This window comes from Lutjanus erythropterus, chromosome 10 (genome assembly GCF_056507025.1).
Source record: "Lutjanus erythropterus isolate fLutEry1 chromosome 10, fLutEry1.hap2, whole genome shotgun sequence".
Lineage (NCBI taxonomy): Eukaryota > Metazoa > Chordata > Actinopteri > Lutjaniformes > Lutjanidae > Lutjanus > Lutjanus erythropterus.
Window position 1 is genome coordinate 3,649,812 of NC_139326.1, and position 23,625 is coordinate 3,673,436.

Here is a 23,625-nt window from a genome sequence, read left to right on the forward strand (position 1 = left end):
TTTGCCAACTCACTTTTTCAACCAGGAAAGCAGTAAAAAATAATTTAAATATTTTAATAATCAATTAATAATTTAAGTGTTTATTCATGCAGAATGATGGAAAATATCAAATATGGAGATGGAGATTTGTTATCGTATTAAACTGAATATTTTTGGTTTTGAATTGACAAAAAAAAAAAAAAAAACAGTTAAAGACACCACCTTGGACTTTAAAACATTCAAAAAACAGGATGTTAAATGTAACAATTAACTTTTGTCTTTGTTGCCATTTGAAAAGTTATAATAAATAAACCAATTAGCATGGAGGCATGTGAAAATTGATTGGGCAAGTGAAAAAAACATTAACATTGAACCCTGTGATAGTTCTACCAAATAGAGATTTTTTTTCACATGCTTTTATTTCAATAAATGTTGAAATGATCCAGTATTTCATCAAAAATCAGATTAGATTAGAGAAAAAGTCCAAAATCTGAAAACGAATTTGTGTATCATCAAAACTGTGTTCTTTTAAGTCTGTTTTTTTTTTTTACTCTTCCGTCATTTCAAGACCTCTCAGATTTATCCGGTGACCCTTTGGAGGAGCCCGACCCCTGGCTTGGGAAACACTGGACTAGTCTAGTTAACTGTATATAAAGTAGTTCAAAGTGGGTCCAAGTTGAACAGCCACAACTTAAATATGCTGCTTACACACTGATGCTTCAGGGATCCAAACAATACTTTTACTTTAATACTTACTGTTAATACTAGTGTACTTTTGCTTAAGTTGGATTTTACATACAGGACTTTAACTTCATTTTTGAAAGTATTTTTACATTTCTTTATTGGTACTTCTGATCTGAATATTCCTTCTATAACTGAGATTTAACTGCTCAGGAAATAGAAGTGGTATATCATCAAAGGTTGATGTTAGAACAAGCAACATTTTGATAATAATAAAATGATAAAACTGCACTATAATGCTAGATTAGATAACTGGCCATACCCTGCAATAAACCTTTTTCACTGGAGAGATTCTGAACTCATCCTGGCAGGAAAAGGTGTCAATAATATCATTAATGACAGCTGCATTTTATTCAGAAGTGCTAATATGCAGGCTTGTTCACTGTCAAAGCTTTACTGGGGTTTTTAAAAAAAAGGAATGGAGCTGTCATTACTGTTATTAGTTACAGCTGTGCTTTTCCTGCTGTCACAAGCCAGAACTTATCTGCTCACAAACACTGCTGCTCCTTTATTTCCACATCCTCTAAATGGATCAGGTGGTGATGTTTTGCGTGCATGTGTCTTAGCATTAACATATGTAATCATCAAGTGCATATTCAAGACCCTGTTATAGGCTTCTTATGTTAACATTAAAGGGGTGGTTCAGATTTTTCGAAGTGGGGTTGTTTGAGGTGTTGATATTCAGTGCAGGCAGGAGTACCAGCATGAAAGCATCTATGCACCCTTGAAAGCCACGAGACTTGTCTGCAAGGTAAAATTACTGTTTTTGTCAAAGGAGATGTGTGGCTTTGAAGAGACAATATATGGCTATAATGGATTCAGTTCCCTGTTGCAAAGGAGTGATGTAACGTACACGACTGATATCTATTTTTTTTTTTTAGGTGGCTAAAATATGTTTTGCTGTTGACCCTGTCTACACCAGCATCTCTTGAAAAAGTCTACTGGCGACTGAGTTTTCAGCCATGGAGTTCAGGGTTACTACTAGCTTGCACTAGCGAGTAACAGTTGATCAAATTAGCTGGTGATGTTCATCATTTCAGCCAAGAAAATCCATGGTTTTTAGAAGCCTCCCTTTGTTTTCTGTTGACCCACTGTTTTCAGATATCTGCCACTTTTATTAGTCTGTTGTAAAAACATGTGGGCGTGCAGCAGTTCATGTTATTTGTCGTCCTGTAAACACTTGAGGGTTTTGAATGGAACATAGCAACTAACATAATCACAATATATTTCACATGCTTTGCATTAATGTTTAACTTTTGACTCTGTGTTGTGATGAATGCCAGTTGTTTTTTGACTTAAGCAAACTCTGTTTCTAAGATGACTGGGACTGCAACTGTCATTTTCATCATCAGTTAATCTGCAGATTTTTTTTTTCCTAGATTAAACAATTAATCTTTTGGTGTATAACAGTCAGAAAATAGTGAAAAATGTCCTTCCCAGTTGTCCAAGGTGATGTCTTAAATGTCTTGTTTTTCAGTCCAAAATCTAATTTAGTTTATCTGAAAAATCAGCTGAAAACAGCATATTTTTGTGCCATTATTGCATGAAAAGTTATTTAAACGATTAATGGATTATCCACGCAGCAATATGTTTCTGGAGTCTGGCAGGCAGTGAGACAGGCAGTCTCTGAATTCAAACTCCAGAGTGTGAATTTTCAGAGCAGTGGGCTTTTGTTTTCAGGATAACAAAGTTAACTTTACATTGACTGACAACTGAGGATTCGTCCTCATTTGTTATTGTCAATTCACGATGTGATTCGCAATACAATTCACGCCTGGGGAGGAGGGGGCGGGAGGAAAAAAACTTGCTTCAACCATAGAACATATAATAAATAGGGATTCAACCTATTTAATACAGATTATATTGCCCCAACTCACTAACTGGACTGTTGTACATTTTTTTTCAGATGTACGGCTGCAACATGTTGCTCCTTTAAGGAGAGCATGGTTGGACGTGGACTTCCTATATTTTTTTATAAGCCGGTATGGTGAGAGATGACAACCTGGGGTCTTAACTGTGCATTCACAGCCACATATAGATGCAGATGTAGATTATTTTTTGACCTTCCATCATATTTTGAAGATAACGCATCACCGTGTCTTTGACAGGTTGAGATTTTCAGCGACGGTGCTACACCACATCAAAGAAGTCAAAATGAATCCCTATAGAAAGGGACAAAATTGCCATGTGGAGTGTGCATGATATTGGCTGAAGTGCACTTTGGTAGATTGAAAAGTTCACTTTGTCACCATTAAGGCGAGTCCATTCAAAACAAAAGCAGTACTGCCTCCTCAGCATGTCATAAGCCATAAGTGGAGGCCTCAGTAAAAGTGCCATGTCTGGGCCTTGGTAGTTCATTAAGACTGTCTGGGTGCAGATGGATCTCTCTTGTGAGCCACCACTTCATTAATCCCTGACGCCACACCCAGGGAGGGACAGCAGGCAGTCCACTTATTATTACAGCCCCTCAGCAAGAGAGCCCGTCCAAGTGGGAAGAGGAGGGGGTGAGCGTGGGGAGGACATATATATTTAAATATCTTTTTTAATTATCCTAACTTCAAACAACCTCATTGCGGCCTGTTTTACGTTGTCTGAATCAAATCTGCATAGAGTTCAGATGAATGTAATTAAATTCAACGTACATTAATTTTGCTATAAAGATACATGAATTTTCCTCTAAAGTAGGCTTGTAAATCTCATCAATGTGAACGGTTAGGGTCCCAGAGGGAGAGAAATCATACAGCTGTGTAATAACGGGTGAGATTTGGCAGCGACCTCACAATTTATCTCAATTTCAAAGTCTAGAGAAGCTTTAAGAACATAATTATTTATAGTTTGTGACATTTACTGCAAAACTGCAATGAAACAAAGGACCCAGGATTGCTTTTTTAGTCCTCAAGGCGCCTGAAAAACTGATGACCTTATTCACATGTGGATGCATCATTCTTTCCCTGATATCCAAGAGTCCGTGAGACATTTGTGCCGATGCACTTTGCTCCATGAGATGTGAAAATGTCTAGTTACAGTAAGAATGGCTTTTAAAGTGGCCGTATTATGCTCATTTTCAGGCCTCTACCAGGCCAGGATTTTTTACGTGCTTTAATGTTCAAAAAACAAATTTTCCTCACACTGTCCATAGCTGCAGCACCTCTATTCACCTTCCGTCTGAAATGCTCCGTTTTAGCTCTTTTCTCTCTAAAGACCCTTTCACACCACCATGCGGTAACCACTTTGACAGCTGCCAACCTGCAAGAGCATACCCCCAAAAAGCAAAGCGTTTTTAAAAGCAGCTGCTGAGGTCCACATCTTCCTCCTACTCCTCTTCTTCCTCTTCCATCTCTCATTCCTCCTCTTTCTCTTTCTCCTCCTCCTCTTCTTTATCTGTTTGAGTTTCCTCCGATCCATCTTAGCCTTGGCCTTGCTGCCAACATTGCAGCTTTATCATCCGAGCGAGCTACCTGCTGAGTGCTAATCAAAGTTATACAATATTGCCAAGCAAGTGAATTCCTGCAGTTTGACCATTTCTTTTTCACACATAACGATATTATTGCCCTCAGGGTATGTCTGTTACGTAAATTTACATACAGCAGCAAAACACTTCTGTCTGACAACAAAGCTAACGCTAGTGCTGCAGTATTTCCCCCACAAAAAGCCACTGAAGTGTGCTTCAAATGCAATTTAATGTTAACACAATTTATCTTTACTGTCCCTCAATATTACAACATTAGTCCAGCATCACCACAGCCTGTGGGAGTAACCACATTCGCCACGCAATATGCTAACACCAAGTGCAACAGGCAAACCTATGAAGTAAACAGTAAAACAACATAAAATATGCAAAAAATTTTAGCTGTCGATTAATAAGGCGAGGACCGTCACCTTCTATTTATTTATTTTTTTATTGATCCTTTATTTAACCAGGAATATCTCTTCTGGTCAAGACAACATAAGAAACAGTTACAAAGCATACATGGATCAGGGGCTAAAATGAATCATGGCAAATAATGGCACTTATTTGAGGGAATGACGCTGTTCTGTCAAAACAAATTTTACCAAGCTGGAGGATGGTCACCTTGCTGCAGGTGAGGCTGTGTTACACAGTGATGTAAAAAAGTAACAGAAGAAAAGGCTGGATTACAAACGAGACATTTCAGGAAGTTGAACAGCAGGTTTATTTTCTAAAAGGAGTGTAACTCCATTTGGCTTTGGACCCTGCAGCCGTTTGACCTGCACAAAAAAAGCTATCAAGCACAGTGAAGAAAAGAGAAAAACACAAAAGTATAATATGGCCACTTAAAAGGTGAACTAATAACAAATAAATTAACAAAACATTTGTTCACAGTCAGTACAGGGGAGTGCTATTTCTGTGATTTCAAACTTGATTTTAAATTAGGTGCTGAACTCTCTTGAATTATTTTTTAAAGTGCAACAACAGCCCTGAGACTGAGCCACACGCTGTAGGCTTTAATGCTGTATAATGCTGCATAAATCAAGGCTGAAATGAAATGGCCCAATTACATTAGGGGCAAACAGGAATGTTAACTTGACAGTCTTAATGCTAACACCCTTAATAATGAATCAGCCCTCTTCCCACTGGCCTCCATTTACCGTAAACACTCTCACTGGAGCCTCATTGGCAGTATTTACCAATACACAACATTACACAACTGTCTACACTGCTCTGATTTCTTGTTCATCTCTTAATAATAGAAATGACGTGTGATCGATGCTCGTGTGTGACAGCCCAGACGTGTCACAGCTTTTTACGGAGGCTCCTTTTTGATCAAGACGGAGAGAACGCTGGGGCTGTTATTAGGTGCCGTATTGTGAGGGTGATGAGAAAGGAACATTCAAATTGTATTTAATAGAATAGATGTGGGCTTGGTTTCCTTTATCAGGACCGGAGCAGAGATGTGGCATATTCTGTGTCTCCCCAGGACATTCAGCTGATTACAGCAGTCAGCCCAGATTACATCTGACTGTTCAGCTGCTCCTCTGTTCCATTGCCAAGGAAACAATATGGAGAAATAATGTCCCAGTGTGCCTCACTGCACTTTTTCCCAGTTCAGGCCAGACAGTAATCGCACTCAATGGGGTAGATTTGATCTGTACTGTATACATCTACAGCAAGTGATCCTGAAGTTACAAAAGAACTGTTAAAGCTGGGGTAAAATCAGCTCGGGTAAGGTCGAATTTGAAAGTATCCAACAGAAAAAAAAAAGCCACCCCCTCCCTTCAGGCCCCTCCCTCCAAAGCCGCTCCCCAAAAACAAACAAAGACACACTGCCTGACTGCTGCTGGAAGACAACTCACTAACCGTGTCCAACTTCCTCATGTCTCATTTACAGGAAACACATCCTCATTCCTAGATTTCAGAATAGGCTGATTGCCAAAGACTCCCAAAATCACATATATGACCAGAAGAGCAGCAGGACAGGTGTACCAGGTCTTAAGGACGTTACGTGTGTCATGTGGCTAAAGTCACATGACACTGCAAACGTGGTTCATTGCGAAACGACAGCAGTTTGGTTAGGTCAAGCATATTGATCTCAATTTTTTTCTCAGTCAAGTACCCCTTACAAGGTAGAAAGTATACCAGCTAATGCATGTCCCTTTAACTAAAATATTTTTAAAACCATGATGAATGAATCTGAAAACTTTTCACAGATCCTCAGCAGAGTGCTGAGGACTCCTGGGTTACGGCACCACAACTATTTGGTTTTAAATTTCAGAAAAGATCGTGGTTTGGATTAAAGTATGTTATCTATGTCCTGTGACATAGTGATGCACCTAACGTAATGTAATGTGATTTAAAACTTTAAGTAAGTCAACACTGACTTAGGGTTTTACATGGGACTTGAACCCCTCCAGAATGAAAGTCCACCTCCTTCTGCCGACTTTCTCGGTCGATACTGCGACACCTAACTTCCCACTTTGTTCCTGTCATAATTGCTATGGCCGCTAGATTTTGCCGCCTAATAATAGTGTATGATATATTGATTGCTTTGAGGGTGTAGAGGAAACAAAAAGTGCATTACCTAGTCCAGTTTTAAGTGTAAAACTTCATTCATACGTGATTTTGGCTTTACACGGTGACCTAAATAACTCATCAGTGATATAGGGAGCTGTTTGTTGCGGAGAAGCTCAGATTCACTCAGTTCACGCCATGCTGGATGCTGTCCAGAATGTGTTTGTGACAAACATTGTATGTGTGTGTGTGTGCGCAGAGTAGAGACAGATTGAGGTTTGCATGTGTCCCAGAGAGTTCATGTGTTTCAGATTTATGAAGGTTTATGAGTGAATATCCTGCTCTTAGAGGTTAATCCCTGAGAGGATTAGATGGTGGCCACCAGTGTTTGGAGTGTTGCATTACCACAGGGTTTATTTTAGTTACTTACAGTAAAACTGCTTTTTAAAAGACTTAAAGGTTCACTGTGTAAGATTTACTGGGTTTTTTTTGACAGAATGTGGCAGAAATAGAATATAATATCCATAAGTATGTTTTTATTGGTGTATAATCATCTGAAAATAAGAATCATTGTGGTTTTGTTACCTTAAAATGAGCCTATTTTCATTCCCAGCTCATTAAATACTGACGATTTGTCTCTGGCCCTCGGTGACTCATATAGATGCACATGGTACCTGTTAGTGTCTGAAAGAGACGCACTGGGCCTTCGATGTAGTATAAAGAAGGAATGATTAAAAGGCTGGATTGAGGCTGTTCAAGAGCTAATTGAGATGCTAAACGGTGCTAACAAAACGTTGGCTGTGACGAGTTGTGATGAGAACAGGTTGTATCCACACGGGGTCACAATGCACAGACCAAACACTGACTTTTGATACGACCTTTTGCATGTTGTGTGAGTTTCACAGCCTCTGTATGTTTTCCTACAAGCTTGGAAGAAAGATGAGGTGCTTTCACTCTGCAAGCTCATCGGCTAGCTGCCAAGCATCTTAAATCTTTTCGTATCTTATCGTTTTACAATCTCTGAATCCAACTTGCAATTTGGACTGAAGTACTCAACTCTGTGTCATTCGTGTGACGGTTCGTTGGGGCCTGTAGTTTTGGAGGTCCATGGCTCCAGCACATCAGCGAGTGTGTTTCAGGTCCGCCGAAAAAATCCTGAACACAAAAATTGTGACTAACAGTTTTTTTGGGGTTTTTTTGAGGTGTTTAGTTTTACTGTAATTATTAAAGATGCTAAATACAGAATTCCCAATGTATACACCAGTACATTACAAAAAAACAAATACAAAGCAATACCTAAACCATGCAGAATGCATGCTAAAAAGGGAGACATGAGAAAATATTCTTAAATCTGAATGTCAGCTCTTCCACTGCCGCCAAATAGCCAAGCTGACTAAACCAGGAACTGACAGAGGGAGCATCGGAGGCCTTTCATTCACACAGAATTAGTTTGTATTCCAGCGTAAGCTCTGTCTGAATCCACTCTGCATCTGAGGGACCGAGATCTCTGTGAAGTGAACGATCAGCTGACACAAAACAGACCAGGACAAAACAGTTTAGCGGTGTAACTCCAGAATTCAGTTCTACATAGTTCTCAGTTTTTTCATGTAACGTGTATAATGTGTTTAGAAGAAAAACTCATTTTTCATTTACATCGACTTTAATAACCTCAAAATGTGGAAAATTAAATTATCTAAAGAAATGTCTCATCCTGCTTCACTGTAACCTTGTCTGGGAAGTGTGAATGCAGGCGCTTTCTGTCTGAATGCTGACCTGGTGGGAGGCGTCAAGAATAACTATATAGAAATCACTGTCACATAGAGGCATCAGTAATAAATTGAGATGGTTTCATAAGATATTAAAAGCTCCTTGTATCACCTTTACATAGAAATAGTGACTTAGTCCCTTTTATCAGTTGTGTATGTCTGTGAAAAAGTAAATTTAACAAATTGTTAAATACGTACACTTTTAAAGACGTAAGTAAACAGTGGTCTAAATAAGTACACCACTGGAAGGGACAGACCAACTCCTCACTGCATTTACACCTTTTGTTAAGGATCAGGAGCTTTCTGTTTTGTTTTGAAGTACCTCAGTGTGAAACAAAGGCCATGAATAAGCACAGCAGCACTGATTTATTTCCCATGCTCTCCGCCCATAAATAAATGTATGATCGTACCCTCTGCAGAAATGTCCTTATGTTTTTCTGAGCAGGCCGACACAGTTCAGACCTGTGGTTACATCCAAATTGTGGCTGTGCTCGCTGCAGGTAGCACTCAGTCAGGGAGGCAAAGTGGGCTGAGATGTAAACATGCAATTGTCTACAGGCATTCTGACAGACATACTGGTTGTTTCCCTTCTAATTACATCTTCCTAGTGTCTACTGAACAAGTGCTCGGTTTGGATTGTACCGCGATGAGCTTTCCCTCACTCGGCGTTCTCTTCTGATGAACAACAAGCAAGCAGTGAGAGTGAGCTGCACTTGTCTTTAATATCACCATTCAAATTTCTCTCAACAGCTCCTTCCCTGCAGATTTATCTAACTGAATAGGCAAAAGAAACCTTGGCCTGCAGTTGGCTCCAATTAACCTCAGTTTAGCTTGGCCTTCATGATGATTGGCTTTTATACCAAAGCCTATTCCAGCTGAAGAAATGTCTGCTCTGGCACCAAGGCTGTCTCATTTCTCTAACCTGCACAGGAGGAATATTTAAATGAGCCTATTAGAACAGGCCCCAGGCTGTTGAGAAAGGTATAGAAGCTGTATTTGGAGGAAAAATTACAAGAAGGGGGCTCCACATGCACAAAAGAGGAGAACTCAGCACATGTAACGCAACTGGGCAGCTCTGCCTTCAGTCAAGCAGATTCAATCAGCCAGAAGACAAACAGAAAAGGTACGAGTCTCATCCTCTCATCTGCGCTACAGCTCTTGAGCGTGCCAACACTGACAAGCAATCTTTTTCTGTCCTCTGTTATCATTCCCAGCCTAACTGGGTGAAAGCGGAACTCTGTCCAGCTGATAACGTGCGGGGAAAAGTGTAGGATGCCACAGCAGGCACCCCCGTGCTGCAGCCCGCTGCATGTTTAGCAGGACTTACCAGCCCTGACATGTAATCAGGCGCTGTGTACACCTCGGAGGGCCACAGGCGTGTCAGGAGCCCGGACCCCGAGCGTCTCAAACACAGCAGGACCGGCCGACATGTTCATGCCTCTAGATGAGATGCCACACTTTGTACATGTCACCTCGTCTTCCACCTTGAACCTTCACACGTAAACACCGATACATGAGCGCACATGTACATTTACACACTCAGACACGTCCACGTGACGGTGAGGCGTCAGGCTGTGATTGTCTTGACACTGAAAAGACGTCCTCAGGAGGTCCTCAGTTAATTGATGTTGACATTAACAGCCTTTTGTATCAAGACCATACTCCTGATTAAAGGGATAGTTCAGATTATTTGAAGTGTGGTCATATGAAAGTCCCTCCAGGATTTCGTGGGCTGGATTTCACACCGCTCTTCAAAAACAATTGAGATACATGTTGCAATGAAACATGAAACATGGTAATGATAATTAGAATTATGAACGGTAAAACTAACCATCAGGACGGTCACTATGGTTTATCATTAAACCTGTAATCGCTTCATCCCCATGGATTCCTTTCAGAAAATGCTGTCCGACCAGTACTCCTGCTGCTTCTCCAAGCTGGGGATGAGTCAGCCGCCATCTACTGTGGATAATACACTCACTAAGTACCTCATACAACCACACTTTAAATAATCTGAACTATCCCTTTAAACATCATTAAAAGCTGCATGTCTGCATGTTTTCCACAGCTGATGTGTCCATCAGTGACTGAAAAAGCCGTGTTGTGTAACGGCTCAGACGCTTTCCGACACTTGTCGTTAGTCTGTCATCGTGTGACCTGCCTCACCTCTTCACAGCCTCCGGATCGGCCCTCCATCTCTCGCAGGCTGTAAGTCAGCGAGTGGCGTTGAATCACAGCGCTGAATATGTAAATGGATGCCATTAAAGCTCTCTTTCTTTAATTAGTCTTTAGATTTCATGACTGAGTGCTTCCAATTATGGATCAATGTCTCATTTCTGCACACGGACCTCTGGGTGTGTGGAGGCAGTTTTTCCGTTACAAAATGCTTTATAATTTCTTCTCTGCCAACACGCTGTTGACATCACACTCCCTAACTGCTGATCAATGACAAATTCTGCTGCTGTAAGCCCCCTGATATGTGTATTGTCTGCACTGGTAAGATTCTTATATATAAACATGATCAGATTTTCACAAATCTGCAGTTTAACTTCTGCTCTGGATCGGTGCTGTTGATGTGTACAGTGGATGCTGTATGGCAGGAATATAGGGCTGATGTGTGTGTAATTGCTCTGGTGGTAATTTAGCACTGAGCTCATTAAGTGGTGCATAAGAGGTGGCTAAATTCTGCTTAATACCTAAATGCACTCCTGACTGGGGTGCATTCTGGGAGGAGGTGCTGATATAGCGCTTTGAGACTGTAAAATGCTACTCATGTGTTTTAAAAACGGCCATCAGGGTGCAGAGGTTCAGTTCCTAGAGCCCGTGATAGCAGCTCAGGGGTTTTATGAATCCAAAATGTTAATTAATCTTACTGTTAATTGGCTTGTGACCATCAATGTGTCCACATGCAGTAGTAGTGCTCATGCACACTGGGATTTTAAAGGCCTTTATGGATGAGGAAAGCTTACAATTTTTTTTTAATCTCCTAGAGGCGTAAGAAATGGCCTGTTGTTTTTTTGTTCACATTTACGACTCAATGCTCAAAGGCCTCTCATGGTTTATTAAAAACCTACTTTATTAACCAGTCACTAAAGGCAGCGATCACTAACAACTGCTAAGCTGAAAACAGGGCTTACCTACTCGTGTGTTGTAGGCCTCATTTTGACCTTTGTCATGACTGATGTGTCATCTACCTACATAACTGATATGATCAGCTAAAATAGTGATGACCAAAGTGTGGACTGCGGCCCGTGAAGGCCCTGCAGGCAGCCTTGAGAGGTCATGAAAAATAAATCAAACATTCTTCAAAGGTAATTCCTAAACGCACTGAGACCTCAAATACTGATGTTTTAGGTTGGTGAAACATCCTGAGCAGCAAAACAATGAGGGAAAAAAAAAAAGAAAATACAGGCAGAAGGCAGAGTCTCTGCAGATACAGTCACTGCCACACACTTCATACATGATGATTGAAAGGGATTATGTCAAGATAACATGAGATAAGATGAGATATGCCTATATTAGTCCCACAGTGAGGAAATTTTCACTGTTGCAGCGGCAACATGGAAGCATCAATAAAAACAAGTAATACTAAACATGCGATATAAACAAGTCTGTAGAAACAGATTTTAGAGGCCAGGGCATCTCTGCAGCACTACAGAACATGTTCTTGTAGTATTTTTAATCAGAAAATTGCAGGGTTCTCTGATTTGGATATTGCACTTTCACTAACAATAATTAATATTCAATTAATTTTGCAACCCTACTATTCATTAAAAAAAAAAAAAACCTGCAAACCTCCACTGGTTACAGTTGTGGTGATATTGCAGTGGGTGCTTCATCATCTGTTGCTTGGCAGAGATCTGCTCCTTACTGAGTGCACTTGTCTAGTTTTTTACTTTATTTCTGATGCACATTGATTCTTGGTGGTTCTGAGAGCACAAAAGGTTAAATGTATTTACTCTTAATTTTCTCACCACTTTACAGACTGTAATATAAATTTGCAACATAATTTTTAATTCAAGATTAATCCAACAAGTAATCAAAGAACCTCTGATATAATTACTGTGTTTTCACAGTAAATGAGCAGTCAAATCCTCTTTATATCATTCAAAGTGGATGCAAATTGACTATTTGTGATTACTGGGCATCATTTCGACAGGCTGCTAATGCACTGAACTTTTACTGTTTGATAGTCAGAACATCGAATCAAACATTTGCATAATTGTTTATAAATTTGCAGTGAAATGTAAGAATTGCTGGAAAGAGGATTTATTTGAAACTCTCTGCACATTTTGGAAGTCTGTCTTAATACCAGGTTGCACCTGACGAGCAGCGTACGCTGAAGGAAAACCGATTTTTGGTCTGAAAGTATGGCCAGTGTGTGGGCGTCGCGCACATTTATTATGAGTCTCTCAATTAAAATGGGTCTCTTAAGGGCTCCTGGGAAGGTAGGAGTTGTGACTCTCCATCTCTGCCTCGCTCTCACCCCTCTGATCTGTGGGACACTGCATTAAGACTGAGGTACAAAGCAATCATGCCCACACAGCCTCCGCATCACTTCCTCACCAACACTGTAATTATCACAAACAAAGCTCTTCTGTTTACACATGTGTTTATGTGCAGCAGCAGGAGTGTGACTTGTTTATCAAAGTGTGTGTGTGTGTGTGTGTGTGGACAGTGTTGGGGAATAGTCGACTACATGTAATTAAACTATAGTTTAAATACATTTTGCAGCCACCTAATGGTAGTTCTGCTACATTCACATTTGCATAGTGATTCAAGTCGTTGAAGTGTAGTTAAAGTGGCCATATTATTACACTTTTTGGGGTTTTCTCTTTCCTCCAGTGTGTTATATAGCTTTTTGATGGCCAAATCACACCAAGGGTGTTACTCTCTCCTACAGAAAACAGTCCTCTGAACTGCCTCTGTGACATCACTATGTAACATGTTTGTACAGTATAATGTGCAGATAGTTTAGAGCAGAATTATGAGGAAATTTTAAGGAGACAGGAGCTAAAACGTAACGGTTCAGACAGAGGGTGAGTAGAGGTGCTGCAGCTATGGCCAGTATTAGAAAAAATGAAAGCGTGTAAACCTGTTCTAGAAACACAGAATTAAGGTATGAGCTAGAAAAGGAGCCAATATGGCCACAATAAATTCCTAAAATACTGAAACTATATTTATTTTACTGTTGCTTCTTTACAAATTGATGGACATTGTATGCAAAACCAAAGCTGACATTCCTTTCCTTCCATAGTGGGGTATTTTATTTTTATTTATTTATTTATTTTGGTTCATGTGTGACCTGTGAACAAGTGCACACACTGCAAAAATAGACCTATAGCCGTATTGATATGACACAGTACAGTTAAAACAAGCGTTATAGCCATAGACAAATATACATAGATGGAAAAAGTAAAGAGTAAAGGCAAAAAAAAGCAGTCTGAAGGACATTTCTACTGACCGTTAATGTCTGTCTGTTTTGTCTTTTATGTTGTTTTCATCTCGTTACGTCAGTCGTGCGTGATATGCACGGATGGATACACCGAGGAGTCATCTTTTCTATGCGTTACTGTCCTGTGCAATCAGGTTGAAATCTGTTCTGATGTTGGAAAAGCGGCAAACAATGACGCAAAACAAAAATGATCAATGGTTCCCCTCAAATGCATTAAAACAAAAGTATCAAGTCTGTGTTGAAACTATAAGGAGAAGGACTGATGATTAATACTTGTATTAAAGTGTATGAAAGCTCAGTAGTAAAGTATTTGCACTTTATTACTTCCTACCTCTGACGTTTGGTGTGATGTGTGTTTGCTTACCAGCATCATTTTATCAGATTTTAAAAGGTCTCTGTTGTGGTTCTGTGAGGTTAAAATCCTGATTTAGATCTGCGCATCCTTTTTTCACAAGACTCTCTGGCACAGATCTCACTGTGGTGTTGCAGTAAATTTGACATCTGGCTCTGCTGTCCTTATTTACCACTGACCTGTTTGCAAAACACATGCTGTAATATTGAGCTGATCCTTTCTCTGACTCTTTCACCCTTTATTGTGCCTCGCAGAGCTGCAGCTTAACCTTGCACATCCTACAAGCGAGGAGTGGGGGGGGGGGGCTAAAATCCCAGGTTGCAATAGAGTACCATTGATCTAATATTCTGGGCCTCTCTGGTCAATGACTCCTGTGTGTTCTCCAGGTTCTGTTGCCATGCCAACGGTGCCCGAGCTGAAAGGACCCAGGTTTTGTGGGTCTTTAAGGACTTTAGTGAGGAGGAACAGGCGCTGCCAGTGTCACAGCACCTGCAGGTGCAAGGGCAGGCCCAGACGGTCACATGATGTCACCCGCAGATCAGCCAGGGGGAGCCTGTGGAGATGGCAGGTGGGAGGGAGCAGTTTATCTGCACAAACATTTGCATCAGCGCCCCAGGGCTCAGTGTCTGCTGCCCCCTAGTGTGTGTGTGGCTGAGTTATCAGCAGCTTGTTATCCAGCCTTGAGATGAGTGCTTTGATGTGGGGAAAATTGAGTGTAACTGTCAGGACAAGTAGCAATTTATTATATTGCAATTTGCTATTTAGAAAGCTTTGCGACGAATGAGACAGATATAGAGAGCAGCTGACTGGGAAGTGATGTCTGATGCACAAAGGTCTGAGGTCACCGGTGATGATAACTGCCGTCATTAGGGATCCATTACACCATGGAGCCTACTTCAGCTGATGGACTCTAATGATGTTGCACTGCAGAAAAGCATTTAGTTTTGATTAGACAATTGTTGGCATGGTGCATTTCATTAACTCCAAGATGAGATTTTGTTGTGTGGGAATTGATATGCCACTGTTTGAGCCCGGTCGAACAGACGGTGCCCCGTTTCCCTCAAGGCAATCTGGAGCAAGTTAAGAAACAAACGTAATAATGGAATATTCCCCTCCTGACACTCTTCTGCCTTTTACATCCAATGTCCTTCCCCTCTTTATCCCCCTCCAACAAATTGACTTTTAACCAGCCTGACCTTCTGCAGATGATGTCTCTGCTTTATTATTATTATTATTATTGCACTGTTAAAAAGTACGTCTAAATGTGTTATCAACACTCTAAAATATCAAGAACCACAATAAAATCATCTAGAACCCAAATATCAACACAAAAAGCCACAAAGAACACCAATTTTGGCACTAAAAATTGTAAAGAACCTAAATACCAGCACTACAAAATATCAAGAACCCTGATATTAATGCAAAAAAATTGTTAAGAACTCTATCAAGACCAAACTGTTAAGCACTCTGATATCAATGCTAAAAATCAAGAACCCAATATTAATGTTAAAAGTAGGGATGCACCAATACCACCATTTTTTCAGACCAAGTACAAGTACTTACATTTGGGTACTTGCCGATACCGAGTACCAATACAAGTACTTAATAATGTCATTAAAGTTTACAACAACTTTTAAAACATGTTTTATTTTCATTAGATGGTCACTTTCTAAAAGTAACAAATCATTGTTGCTGTTTCATGCTACAAGTGTAACCATGGTTACTGTACTTTTAGATTTTTAACTAGATTATTTGTAGTAAGTTACTGATTTTATGTTCCTTATTAAACTGTTCAGTTTACTGAGTATATTTCAGTATAATAATTTCACAATATTATTATGGACTTGCAGAATTAAGTTTACTGTTATAAATGGTGTTATATATGATAATTATTTCATTATCATTTACAGCATTTTACCTAGTATTTTAATTACACATTTACACGTGTAATATTTAAGTTTCTTCTTCATGTCCCTCTTGTCTAAGAGTTAATTAGTCTGGGCTAAACACTAGAACCTTCTTTGAATTTATTAGACAGACTAGTTTAGCTTACATAATAGAAATTAATCTCTGACCCACACTCCGGAGCAGAAGGTGGCGGTAATGCACCTATAATACGCTGGTTGCCAACCGCCGTTAAAATCCAAAAAGAAGAAGAAGAAGAAGCGTTAATTAGTTCCTACCTGTCATTGTTTTCGGGGGACAGGTATGAGTGTGGGGCCATGTGTGCATCAGTTTTATTGACCCTGCTGTGAACCTCAGAGAGTGAAGTTGTGTGTCCTGTGCTGTCAGGACGTTTTGGTGAAGAATAAGTTCACAAAGAGAAGTTATAGCAGTTTATTATGAAGAAAGTATCGGCGGTGTTTCTTCTTCGTCTTGGATTAATTTGTCGACGCATCAACTAGTTTCCAGCCGTCAGGACTGATTGGACAGCGGCTGGCTGCGGTCTGCAGCTGCTCTCTGTGCATTTATTTCACTTTTTCATGGACTTACATGGAGTTTTACGGACAGTTTCCAAAGTCTCTGCGGTCATTAGTGGATGATGTTGAGGACATGTTGAGGACGATGACGGCGTGTCCAAAAAAAGAAGGTAAGTATCAGCAAACGACTTGAACTCTGCATCATGGCGGTTCTTTAGATGTTTGTTTGTGTCGAGTGGCTACTTTTAGTGACGTGGTATCCGGTGTGGGGTATCGTTAGTAGTTTTATGAGTAGAGCAGTGTTTCCCAACCCTGGTCCTCAGGGCACACTACCCTGCATGTTTTCGATGTTTCTCTGCTCCAACACACCTGATTCAAGTGATCAGCTCATCATCAAGCCTCTGCAGAAACCTGATAACAACCTGATCATTTGAATCAGGTGCGTTGGAACAGGGAAACATCTAAAACATGCAGGGCAGCGTGCCTTGAGGACCAGGGTTGGGAAACACTGGAGTAGAGTAAGAGTTTGTGAGGACAGTATCGGACCGATACACGATGCTGGTATCGGTGCATCCCTAGTTAAAAGTGATAAAGAACACCATTAGCAATGCTAAGAATTGTAATGAACCCCAATATAAAAACTAAAAATCATCAAGAACCTCAATATCAACATCAAAACTCGTAAAGAACCCGATATAAAAACTAAAAATCATCAAGAACCTCAATATCAACACTACAAACTGTAAAGAACCCCAATATAAAAACTAAAAATCATCAAGAACCCCAATATCAACAACAGAAGTTGTAAAGAACCTCAGTATCAACAAAATCAGCTAGAAATATTAAGACTAAAAGACTTTTACATAACTTTTGGTCTCTGACCAACCTGCCAGCTAAACATTTTTACTGAAGTGGCAGTAAATGATTTGAGTTCTAAATTAAAGCAGTGACAAACTTCTGTGTCCAATTCAAACCCACATATGACAGAAAGGCTGAATTCTCCCTTTTTCCACGTACATTTAATCAAGTGTGTGACAGTTTGCATGACTTAGGGAGGGAGCGAGACCAGCCGAGGAGCGAGACGGAGCAGCGAGAGAGTGTGTGTGAGTGTGTGGGAGTTGAATATTTTAGCTGATGAATGCTGCAGAACACTGTTAAGCTAATCGGAAATTTGATCCCCTTATTGGGTTTGATGCACACAAGCCAGAAGCCCTCCGTTTCCACCCATGGTTCATTATAATCGTATAATTAATAGTACTCAGCCCTTTTCTCTGTGTGCACGTTAGAAAGGGGTAAAGAATAAATGATTAAATTAAAGGGAATCCGATGCTTATTAAAAGTGGGTTTTAATTCAGGCACTGTAGGTTATTTGAAATGTAACAGCCTGATTTTTTTATGGGCTCCTGGAGAATAAGATAAATGGAAATTACTTTTCCAGAATGTATTTCTTGTCTATTGGGATGAACAAAGCAGTACGATGTACAACACCTTTTGGAAAGTATACAGCGAGTGTCTTACTGTCTCATAGCATTATTTTTAGTATTTTACTGGGTAACTGTATGTCTTTTTTTGCACAGACGGCAGAAGAGAGATGACAGGGAATGAGTGAAGAGGGATTGTGGCGTGCTATGAGGGAGTGGACACAGAGCGAGAATATTGTCATGGTCATAGTCAGTGCCCTAATCCTGAGGACATCAGAGTTCCCTGTCGAGCACTTTAGTATAGGTTTAGTAGAAGTAGACAATAAACAAATCTGAAGCCTCCTGTAAAACAAACATTTGATTTTCCTGTGCTCATGTGGTTTGGTAGGATCAGTGGTTGCAAAAGTATTCAAATATAGTAAAAAAAATAACTGAAATAGCAAAATAAGGAAAAAGTTTTAAGTATTATCAGGAAAATATACTATGAGTAGCAAAACATGGCCCATGTTAGTGCCATTTTATTACATTATTGGATTGTTATTATTGTTTCATACATATGATGAATTAATGTGTAAGCAGAACTACTGCATCAGTTACTTCAATCTATAGAAAAACACCATATTCTATAAAAATTATGAGATGTCTTGGTATAAAATTTTAATATCCAAAGTCAGTAGTAACTAAGCATGTGGTTGAGTTTCAGTATAAAGAAGCAGGAAATGGAAATTAAAGTCCAGTACCTCAAAACTGTAAAGTACTTGAGTAAATGTATTTAGGTTTAGGGTGGTCAGAGTGCCTGGGAAACAAGAACAAAGTCAGAGTTGCAACCTACATGCTGAAAATGGCAAAATAGCGCCTGGGACGCTAACAGTATGACGGCAAACAAGCTAACACCTGTCACCTTTACTTTTGCAGCGATGTAGTCATTTTAACACCAGAGCTCACTTCCCCACGTGCAAATGTTCAACTGAAACAAGTTCCAACCTCGACATTATTTTGTAGAAGCACTGTCACTGCGTCCCGGGTTTAGCTCCGCCCAAGACATTTGTGATTGGTTTGTGGAGAGAGCTCTGGCTATGCAAGACAACGCATAGGGGAGTATCTCAACTGTAGTTGTATAGATGGGTTTAGGTGCGACGTCATCGCAGAGATGTGCCTGCAACAAGGGTCAGAAAGCAGCTCTTCCACATTGCACTGTCAGTGTTGCCAACAGTTTTTGCAACTTTTCAGACCCTCTCAGTCACTTCGCTTCCAAAAATCGTACAGCAAAAAAATTAAGCGACTTTTTTCTGCAAACCGCACAGGGGTTTCTCTGTTCCTCTTTCTCTCTTGTGCCTTGCTGGCAGCAGGATTACAGTCATGCCTAGAAGGGAACCCCAGATATTTTAGTTGGCTAGTTTGCTAAATTACCTCACCATCGATGATCCATGATACCGTGTATTATGATAAACTTTGTTTATTTTAGCTAACAAATGATGTAACGGTGCCACTAGCGATTGCTCTCTGCTAGCCAAGAGCAATGCTAGGCAGGCATGGCCAACAAGCTAACTGTAATGTAAGCTAAACTAAGGTTAACCACCTAGCAACTTAGCATGGATCTAATGTTGGTTGCTTTGTAATGTTAGCTGATTAAGCAATTTAGTAAATAGTTAATGGTCAGAATAAAATATAGGAATATTACAGATATTAATGTTATTTTAAGTATGATTGTAATTTATTTTCCAGCACTCACCTGACTATTTTTGACCAATGCACAGAATGATGCTTGTTTATACCTCTGGACTGCGTGAGTGTGAGCAACAGGAAGCTGACTGCAGTTCACTGAATGGCTACTGGTTTCATCAATAACAAAGATTTTTTTTTTAATTCTACATAGCACCTTTAAATATAAATTGACCAACATCATAGTTTTCTTTGTAAGTTATTTCAGACTTGTCTGTATTTCAGTGGCTACTGTACAAACAGCATGCTTCATAAGTGGACATGTTCAGAGGATTATTTTACAACAGTGTGGAATGAGCTCAAGAAGAATTTGTGTGCCAAGACAGAGACGTGTTCAAGGATTTATGCTTACTGCAGTAAATTTTAAGACTGTTACCGCTATCTAGTTTTTTCATCACATTCCCACATCCCCAACACAACCTTTAAAACAGAGAGCTTCTTTTAGCGGCCCAGTTTAGTATTTCCTCTATTTTCGTTCTGCCAGTTTAGAGGTGTGTAAATGAAATGTCAGTTGACGCACCATAAATCAAAGCTATTGGTTTAGTATCTTGGAGGAAATTATAGCAACATGAGGGATGCTCCGACTCACTTGATGGTATCACCAGTGGACTGCAGCCTTCATGTAGGAAACACTTCGACATGTCTGAAATACAGGCATCCTGCACACGCACATGGATCCATACACACACACACACACACACACACAGCTGCATGCATATATGCCCACACGGCCATCACAAACCCATACATTCAGAGGCAGCTTGGTATTAAAGTTTAATCAAATGTAAAATTGCCGCCGTTTTGAATGTCATATTGACAAGTTAATGTTGGGCGCTGGTGGCTGTGGCTCCAGTCAGCAGGCACTTTGTACAGAGGGATCTTTATAGCTTACATCCTGGAAAGGATGGAAAGAAAGAGCACTCACAGGCTGCAGGGACGTATTGTTGCTGTCAGGTGAAAAGGAGAAAGAGGTTTTTCTCCTCTCACTTTGTGTCTAACCCAGAGTGAAATTTTATATTGACACTTTTTTAACCAAGGTGCACTTGAAATCTGCTAGAAAGCTTTTAATGCAATGAATGCAATTCTTGATTTTTGAAGAAATGGACTTACTGAAAGGGTGTCAGTTTGTGTATTTCTTCACTTTCTACTCAGTAAGTTGAAAGCAATGGAGTGGTAGCACACGATAAACATGTTCTTTAATATGAATACACTCAGAGAAGTGCCATCTTTTCATCATTGGCTGCTGGTATTGCACATATTTTTATGCAGAAGAGGGATTATGTTTTCTGGTTGTCTGTCCGCTGTCCGTCCCACTCATGTGAACGCAACATCTCAAGAACACCTTGAAGGAATTTCCTGAGGATGAACTGTTTTTGGTGGTCAAAGGTCAAGGTCATTGTGACCTCAGGTGTGTCTCATCCCCATGAACACGATATCTCAGGAACACCTTTATGGAATTTCTTCAGATTTGGTACAACTGTCCAGTTAGGAAAAAGGTCATGTGGTCTGATGAGTCCAGATTTACCCTGTTCCAGAGTGATGGGGGCATCAGGGTAAGAAGAGAGGTGGATGAAGTGATGCTCCCATCATGCCTAGTGTCTACAGTACAAGCCTATGGGGGCAGTGTTATTATCTGGGGTTGCTTCAGTTGCTCAGGTCGAGGTTCAGCAACGTTATGTGTCCAAAAACTGAGGTCAGCTCACTACCTGAATATACTGAATGAACAGGTTTTTACAGCAATGGATTTTTTTTGCTTCCCTGATGACACGGACATATTCCGAGATGAAAATGCCAGGATTCATACATACAACCGCAAGACAGTAACTCTAGTTAAATCATCACATGAATCCAGTCTCTTCTGGTCTTGGATTATCTTACAGTGTCTGTATTCTTGTCCAATTTCTCTCTCCTCTGTCCGCCTTAAAGTCTCTTGTGGCCACTACATACGATATATCTCTGCTGCATAACCATGAACCTCAAAAGCCGCAGAGGCGGCTACACCTTGCTGATGCTGACATTTATCACTATTATTCTCATCCCTGTCTTCCCTTTATCTGACAGTGTTTCAGGTGGAGTTTACACCTTTTACTCCTGCCATCACTATCTCTCTGTCTATTCTGGACAAGGCTGAATTGAAAAGGTCCGCTGGGTATGGGCGTCTGAGGGGTGCTTCTCCTCCTACGCTCCCTCCCAACTCCACAACCCCCACTTCCCACCCTTTGGCTTTTCTCCTTTTCATTCCCTCGTCTCCCTCCGTGTGCTTTCACAGAAACATGCTGCAAAGATTTTCTCTGGAATATAATGGACCCACCATACCTGGCTTTGTGCTCAAGTTTCTTGGTGTGAACTTGCAGAAGTTTTAACATTTCTTCGGTACAGCTCTGTACCTCCACACTCAAACTCCTCTGTGTAATTAGCCTAATAATAAATATTATCATAATAATAGGTATCCATGGAAACTCCAGTCCATATGCAGTGTTTCTTCTCTTTGCTTTTCAAATCGATGCCGAACCACTGTTGTCTGCATTGACATTTTGAATGTATCCCTGACTAGAGTGCATTCAGGCTCCGAGTGATTTGCTTTGATTGCAGAGCAGCTAATCAGAGGGCCATGAAAGTGTGACTTAAGGACTCTGGTTTCTGGTTAGGGGCCCTCAGCAGAGGGACTGTGTTTCACGCTGAGACCATCGGGGTCCTTTCTCAGAAATCAAGCCTAAAGAGAGGCTCTGACCTCTGATGCTTGTTGGAATTAATTCACTTCTGATGGGCGTCCCTCAGGCTGACGACTAAGATTCACACACAGCTTCGACACGTTTGAGGTGAACTTAGCTTTTAGCCGTTCATCGTGATTGTCTAGACTGTTCTGTGTTAAATATCTTTTGAATGAACACTCGTATTAGCATTAACTCTTCCTGTTCATATGAGGGGTTCTTTGCAAAAACAGGTATCTGTTTTTTGTGGGGGGTTTTTTACGTGCAGTCCAAGGAATATCAATAAAAGATTATTTTATTATTTTGCGATCTTAATTTTGTTTTAAATGTTCAGAAATCATGTTTTTTTGTCTCATAAGAATATCCACCAAACAGGTGCTGATTTGACTTATGTCATATGATGACAACACTAATAATAGTATATATTACATTTGCAAAAACATCTCTAAATCTCTAGGATGGGTCAGTAATAGGCAGTATCTTATATTTTTCCAATATTTTTTAAGAACCTAAGGAGGATTTTACATCTTTTATTCTATATTGTAACAAATCTCATTTTTAATATGCCAATAAAAACATAACTATGAATAATATGATCCATTTCTGCCATATTCTGACCCCTAAATCTTACATATTGGACCTTTGATCAGCATCGTCAGCATTATATTATATTCACCATCAGTATTATATTCCTGGCATCATGGACAAGGCTTTATTATGTAAGAGAATTTGCAGAAAATACATTTAGTGATATCCCAAAACTTGTTTTTTCAAATTCTGTTTCCAACAACTGAACTTGAACTGGGTACAGATTTAATGTCGGCGCTTTAAATTTTTAAAAAATAAAATTGTATTTGACAAAACATGATTTAAATCAACAGGCAACAATACACAATAAACACAAAATAAGCACAACACCAGTCATACTAACACACACTCCAAAAATACAAAATCCTACGTTGTACAACCTAATAGACAGACACATACACATGTATGATACATCCTCAAAGCTTACTAGTCAGCTGACCAATCAACCCATAGAAATAACACAATATTTAGGAATAATAAACAAAACAAAACCTACCATAAA

General features: G+C 39.9%; 1 protein-coding gene across 2 annotated transcripts in view; it reads left to right on the top strand.

Annotated features, from left to right (window-relative positions):
* The window catches only part of LOC146319831 (transmembrane protein 132C), a 223,857-nt gene that overhangs the window by 124,854 nt on the left and 75,378 nt on the right, over positions 1 to 23,625 (top strand). The window contains exon 1 of one of the 2 annotated variants that reach the window (XM_084727900.1): positions 16,476 to 16,851. The exons of the other annotated variant lie outside the window; for it this stretch is intronic. The gene's annotated coding sequence lies outside the window, so the exon portion shown is untranslated. Of the gene's footprint in view, positions 1 to 16,475; positions 16,852 to 23,625 lie in introns of those variants that run through there. 2 annotated transcript variants of the gene reach the window in all.